At 44.9% G+C, this 7,658-nt stretch overlaps 1 pseudogene; it reads left to right on the top strand.

The window, feature by feature from the left end:
* The first annotated feature begins 2,833 nt into the window (after nt 1–2,833).
* The window catches only part of LOC103640308 (U4/U6 small nuclear ribonucleoprotein PRP4-like protein), a 29,351-nt pseudogene continuing 24,526 nt past the window's right edge, over nt 2,834–7,658 (top strand).

Raw genomic sequence — 7,658 nt, 5'->3', positions numbered from 1 at the left:
ATGAATCCAAAATACAATTCAGTAGCAAAAGGGAAGCAACAATAAAGAATTGTGGTTGTAGCCAATTTATTAACAAACAGTAATAGTATATCGGCATGGAGCTCGTTCAGCTTATCGAACGCCGCCATTCCCTGCACTGCCGCTGCATAAAACAACACCGAGGGGAGGGGCACCATAAGGGCTACTTTGAGAGTCCAAAAATCGAAGGGGATTAGAGGGGCTAAAATCACCTGAATAAGGAGGTGATTTTAGCCCCTCCATTTCATGACTCCCAAACTAGCCCTAAGAGATCCACGCATTGGCAACAAGGTGTGCACCTCCGAGGAGCGTGAACGAGCCGCTGCATGGTGCGGCGGAGCGCGTCGAGCTCCCGCGTGTGACTCATCGCCTAGCGGCGACGTGTCGCACTCCATTGTGGGGCCCTCGATCTCCTGGTGCCTCATCTCATCCGGTGACACGGGCGCGAATGTGGTGCCCTGGCTGGGCTCTGACGTCGTGGAGGAGGGGTTGGGGCTGTGGTTTGAGGGCGCGGAGAAGAAGCGACGGTCGGGATTCTAGAGGATGAAGGGGTCACTGCCATGGGTGAATGTTTTAGGTGTGGCGAAGTGCGCGGCGACAAGCGTTAGGCTCACGAGGCAGTGGGAGAGGCGCGAGAGCACCATCAGAGCCTACAGGCCTGACGAGGAAAGGTCGTAGTGGTGGCGTGTGCTCGTCTGATTCAGATTTATGAAAAATTGTATCGTTGTTTCCGCTGTTCGAACAACTGTAATTTACAGAGACAAAATACTATAGAATTAGTATTAGTAGAAGCTATTTTAGATTAAAGTCAAACGAACAACATGTCGAGCGTCCGTGTGATGGCGTCCTTGAAGATGGAGAAGAAGCTGATCTCAGCAATGGCAGCAATGCGATTGAACTTCGCCGCTTCGCAACCATGGCATCCTACGACCCTGCTGCCCTAGTGCTAGACTAGGGATCCGATACCAGTGTCACATGGACACCACATCAAGTCGATATCATGGAGCTTCGCCATCCGACGCTCACCAAACACATCGAGGAACACCTAATTATAGCGCATGCGCAGTCGTGATTTATAACGGGATTAATAGGCTAATGTCGTCTCTGGCGAGACGAGACTTATTCAGGTGTCACCATCATTATCCCTCCTTGTTTGTTAGGAGAGGTCCTAGTGGTAGGCGCTAGGGATCCGGTACCAATGTCACATAGACAACACTTCGAGGAACACTTGATTGTAGCGCATGCGCAACCGTGATTCATAGCGGGATTAATGAGCCAATGTTACCTCTGGCGAGACAAGGCTTATTCAGGTGTCATCATCATTATACCTCCTTATTTGTTAGACAAGAACCGGGGAGAGAAATAAACCTACATGCTTCGCACGTAACCCACAACGGCAGTGGAAAGCATGGAAACTAATGCTTCTTTATTTGTTAGACGAGAAGCAGGGGAGAAGAACAAACCTACATGTTTTGTGTGTGATGCACGACGATGGTGAAAACCGTGAAAACTAATGCTTTATATAGTAGATAGAGAAGAGAAGAGATATGCTCACGTTGTAATTGGAGAAAAAACAATCAAACCCGCTCACCAGGGATGATCGTGGAATCTATTATTTTTTAAGTAAACATGACTATGTGTTATACAATCAAATATTTAGAGAGAATTAGAGATGAAAACGGAGGAATAAAATCATGTTTCAACCGATACTATATTCCATTTTAATCTGAATCGTTTTTGTATTTGTGGGAAAAACGAGAACGAGATGAAAATAGGATGGTACGTTGGTGGAGCGGAAACAAAAACAGTTTGCTGTTTTCCATCCATATTTCCAAAATCCCATTTTTACTGAGATATTTTCGTTTTCCCGTTTTAGTCACGTAAACGGAATAGGCACACAACAAAGTACCGACTTAGCCCTATCCTCTTTGTGCCTATTTGGTTCAGCTTTTTTCTCAGGAGCTTTTATGAGAATATGGCTATGGAAAGAATCTAGTTGTGGGAAGGATCTAAGCATTGAGGGGATTACGTGCGGAGAAAATTGAAGGGGTCTATAGGGTTCAGGATCTAGAAAGTGACATATTCCTACTATTACAACGACTCCTCGCGGACCTAGCCTATATGAATATAACTGAGGATTAAACTGATGAGCATGTGTGCGAATTGTGAATTGGTGAGTGTTGAGTTATGCTAATTTGGTGTTGCATTGATATGGTCTATGAAACTATGAATATAATTACTATTTTATATTGTTAAATTAGTTTAAAAATAACTAGAAATTGATTATTATATTTATATTGTTTTTTCTACTCTAGCTTGCGAGCTAAACGAGACAACTCGAACTCATAAATAAACCGAGTCGAATTAACTACGTGACTCATTAGCTTAACAAATCGAGCTATCTCATTAGTTTAATGAGTTAGCTAGAACATACCAGTGGAGACGAACGAGCTCGTACCACAAGAGTCTCCTGCCTCTTGACCACCGCCACGACTTCCACTTGAAAACCCTAACCGATACTAACCGTCTCCTCGTGGGAGCACTAACCCATGGAGAACCCCAGGCCCCATACCCCAGCCCCCCTCCTATGGCTATGCTCCCCGTCCCCATCCACCCGACAATCACTCCCATTCCCGTCCCTCCGTCTCGTGCACCCGCCGCCGCTTCTTTCGTAACCTCTACACGACCTAGGATTTTTATATAGGATGTGCCGCAACAAAATTTTAATGTAAAATTATATCAAATGTGTCGCACAAAAAATTATAGTGAATCAACAATCAACAAAACAAAAATCAACAATAATATATATATGTACATGTATGGTTGTGTCCTGTGCTGGAGGGGAGAACTCGGTCAGTATACAGTCTATCTGTGTCCTGTGCGGCTGTGTCGGATCGGAACCGAAAGCGAGGAGGAGGAGGATATCCAATATCCCTTCTTCACCGAGGGCACGCATGAGCTTCTCAAGGCACGCGTCGACATTGCACACTACTCTCTGCCCCGTGCCAAGGCCAGGATCGAGAGGGCCAAGCGCCACCATGAGGATCCCGATGAGGACCAAGAGGCGGAGGCCGAACTCGTCGTGAAGCAGGCTGGAGAGTTTGTGCTAGAGTGCAGCGAGATTGGAGATGATCGCCCGCTGAAAGGGAATTAGGGTTACACCTTTTTCCTAATTGATTTTGGTGGTTGAATTGCCCAACACAAATAATTGGACTAACTAGTTTGCTCTAGATTATATGTTCTACAGGTGCTAAAGGTTCATCTACAACTATACTAAATCGACTGTCCGGAATACCGTAGATTATTCCGGACAGGAGAAGCTTTTTGGAAAATCAGACCAAGCGCGGACCGTCCGGGCCCTTGCGGCGGACCGTCCGCGACACCACTTTGACTTCGACCAGGAACTATAAATCATGGATAGTCCGACTAAACCGCGGACCGTCCAGCTACAACGCGCGGACCGTCCGGCTATAATTCACGGACAGTCAGTAGGTGAAGACCTGGTTCAGCCCGAAGGTGACAAGTTGAGCAAAAGGAATTATACAGCTGGCGCGGACCGTCCGGAACCAAGGGCGGACTGTCCGCGTGGTGTCACCGAGGCAGATAGTCGTTGATCTAACCGTTGATCTGTCAGAAGTATCCATTGAAGATGTCAGAATCGACCGTTGGAGGGTCGCGGACCGTCCGGGCCCTAGCCGCGGACCGTCCGCCAGTGCAATTTCTGGCAGATGCGCCCCAACGGCTATATGGGTGGTTGGGGGCTATAAATACCACCCCAACCGGCCACTTCAAAGTGTGGGAGCCCAAGCAACATTCCAAGTCATCTAGTTGACATACTCAAGCCCTCCCAACCACATATATTCATTGATCCATCCTATACACAAGATTTAGACCGCTACAACTGAAAGTTCCCTTTGACCCGGGAACAGGATCTGGATGTCGCCTAGAGGGGGGGGTGAATAGGCGAATAAAAATTAATCACTTTATAACTAGAAATTCTTACTCTACTCGAAGACTTAGTACGCAGTGGAGTGAGAAGACTCTTCGAGTAGGTTGCAGCGGAATGGAAGATCCTGTCTCAAAATGTCCTGCACTTCAAATCAAGCTTATACCACAGATAAGTATTGAAGTGCAGATATAAAGACAAGTAAGGCAGAGAGTCAGGATAGAACAGAGCACGCAGACGCAAGGATTTATCCCGAGGTTCGGCCAAGCCTGAAATGCTTGCCTAGTCCTCGTTGGAGTTAGCCACACCTGGGCTTGGAGTCTATTTCAACTCCTTCCTATGTTTGCTCAGATCTGTCAGTATGACAGGTAGAGCCTTTCACTATTGAGTGGGGTTACAACAGAACCGCGGCTGCTTACAGACTTCTTGGCAGCACCCCGGCAGAGTAACGATACGCTCAAGACCTTGCTCTAGCTCTAAGCAGCACTTCTCCTCTCTCTTAAGGCTTATAGCTGTGCCTTCTACACAAACTATAGAGTTACACACAAGAGGGAGAGTGAGAATTGATTCGAGTGAAGTCTACACTTGTTGGCTACACTTCTTCTTAGCTGGAGGCGCCTAGGTGTCCCTTTTATAGGCACAAGGAGCCTAGGAGCCGTTGGAAGCAATCCAGGAAGGCAAATCTTGCCTTCTGTCGGGTGGCGCACCGGACAGTCCGGTGCACACCGGACACTGTCCGGTGCCCGATTTCTTTCCTTCTGTGGCGAAGCCGACCGTTGGGAGTCTTGGAGCCGTTGGCGCACCGGACATGTCCGGTGCACACCGGACAGTCCGGTGCCTCCATCTAGCCGTTGGCTCGGCCACGTGTCCCGCGCAGATCGCGCGGCCGACCGTTGGCTCGGCCGACCGTTGGCTCACCGGACAGTCCGGTGCACACCGGACAGTCCGGTGAATTATAGCCATACATCGCCGGTGAATTCCCGAGAGCGGCCAGTTCGCCAGAGTTCTGCCTGGTGCACCGGACACTGTCCGGTGCACCACCGGACAGTCCGGTGTGCCAGACTGAACTGACTTGGTTGTACATAGCCAAGCCCTTTGCACCTCTCTTCTTTTCTTCTTCTTTTTGTTTCTAACACTTAGACAAGTATATTAGTCCACAAAACCAATGTACTAAGTCTAGAAACATACCTTCTCTTAATCATTATAGCATTTCACATGCTTGAGCTTTGATGTTGGACTCATAAATCATCAAGTCGGCTTGACTTGATCTAGATTGACATTTCTTAGCTCCAACATCCTGCAAAGGTCACATAGAACATCTCCAAACATAGGAACAAACCAAACTAAAGATCAAGGTGAACTTAGCTCTTTTGGGCTGCTTCCAGTTCTGGTTTTGACACTTGTTCTCCTTCTAGTGACCTTGATCTCCTTCTTAGAGCTTGGTCTTGAGCCTTATGACTTACACCACATAACTGTAGCTGTTACCTCATTGGTTGTAAGTCACGTCCTTATGTAGTGATCCTCGATGTGCCGTAACTGTTCTCAACTCGATCACCCTTGACTTTGCAGGCCTTCTTCTTCACCCTTGGCTTTGGGTTCCTCAGCCTCCTTGACTTTCTCCCGTGCACTTGGTACCTCGAAGCTCTTCTTGCCTCCGTCCTTGGCTTGATCAGTTGTCTCCGAGCTACGCACCCGAGTCTCACTTTATGCAATGTCCATCTTACTTGTGATGTCCATTATGTATCCATAATCCAGTTCTTGGACCATCACATTTGTTCACTTGTGTTGAACCCTGTAGGCTTTACCTTAAGCACCTGTTCAACACTTAGTACACTCGTTAGTCCTTTAATTGAGTTGTCATCCAAACACCAAAACTCACAAGAGAGCCTTCAATCTCCCCCTTTTTGGTGATTGATGGCAACACAATTAAAGCTTACATAAGAATAAGATTTGAAGCACAAATTTTGAATTCTAAGTTTATAGAATGCTCCCCCTAAATATGTGCTTACTTCAAAAACACAATTTTGGTCTCAGACGTCAATTTGCACATACTTAGGCAATTCGAAGCATTTCTACACCTTAGCACCTTTTATGATGCATTGTGTCAAGAATCAAACCATGATGCTAGAGCACACAAATGCACATAACCAGAGTTAAGCACCATTCAAATTAGTGGATATATCACAGGAATATCAACCTACCACTATTCATCATTAAGATACCAATTTAAAGCAATCTTAAAGCACCTTTAGTCTTAAAGCACCATTAACCACATGACTATCTATTACACTCTAGAAGCCAGTTAATTTATCGCAGCAGAAACACTAGTCCATATGATGCAACACATATAATACCGCAGGAAGCATATGAATAACACACCAGCAAAGCTTAAACTAACACATCACCCCTTAGGATAAGCTTTCCTCTCAGGTTGAGATAAGCTTTAATACACAAATTCTCCCCCTTTGACATCAAACACCAAAAACCTTACTCAAGCAAGAACATAGGATGATGTCAAGGGACAGCAAGGTGTCAAGGAGGAAAAACGACTATCAAAATTCCCCCTTACTTATTGAGCATAAGCACTATCAACATTTAGGTGAGATACATATATGCAAAAAGATTAATACTTCCTTTTGTACCTTTACCATGTTGTAGTGTACTTCCCATCTTGAAAGTATTTAATCTCTCGAGAGCTTCTCCACTCTTGTGCCTGATTCATTCTCCTAACTTTTTCTTGTTGCTAAGACACCAAACTTAGAACAAGTTATAGTATTGGGCACAAGAAGAAACTTCTATTCTAATGATTATCAAAAGATGTCAATTGAAGTAGACTATCACGGCTACCAATTGAAAGATACCAATTGCAAAGTTCATTTAATATCATGGCTCCATGATATTTAAGCATCTATTATCACCAGATATTATAGAGCATGAGCAATCTAAAGATATGCACTTACTCACAACTTGAGATACCAATTTCTTGACTTACAGAGGTACCCAAGTCCAGATTGCTCCATTTCTTGCTTATCTTCTCTTTTCCACCTAGAGACTATACAAGATCGCTCAAGAAACAGTTAGTCTCAAAAGACACAAGTTATGTGTGCTCCCCATCAAGTTGTGCATCAAGTATTTGAATGACTTGCACTTTGCACATTCTAGCTTCCTTAGAACTAGAGGGGATCACAACATACCTTGGTCAAGGCATACTCTATCACTTTCATCACACAAAGATGCCAATTTGAATATCAAATGAAAAGCCACTTAACATCAATTGAAGGCTAAATGAAAGGTTGACTAAATACAACAATGCATGCCTCAGTGGCACACAAGCCAATTGGATACTCACAGGAAGTCTAACATTTACACGCAACTTAGACATGCTTCATACTTAACTATCATTGGAGCACATATACCAATTGAAAGACAATACGATCATGTCTTAAGCACATCATAGTTAAGAAGGTTCTTTAGGTACACCAAAAGAAACAACATTCTAATGCATAAGCCACGATATTACCAATGAAATGCAAGAACACAGCTATGATCACTATCAATGGAATTTCAAGATAATCAATAAAATTGCACAGTTCCATTTTCCATACCTTTGCCTTTATGAGAGCACTAGTTATCACCAATTCAGGGCTCCTTTTGCTCATGCACCTCATAGCTCAAAAGGGGACGACATGGATTT

This window comes from Zea mays, chromosome 9, assembly GCF_902167145.1.
Source record: "Zea mays cultivar B73 chromosome 9, Zm-B73-REFERENCE-NAM-5.0, whole genome shotgun sequence".
Lineage (NCBI taxonomy): Eukaryota > Viridiplantae > Streptophyta > Magnoliopsida > Poales > Poaceae > Zea > Zea mays.
The sequence above is the reverse complement of the archived record's forward strand: the minus strand, read 5'-3'. Positions and strand labels throughout refer to the sequence as shown.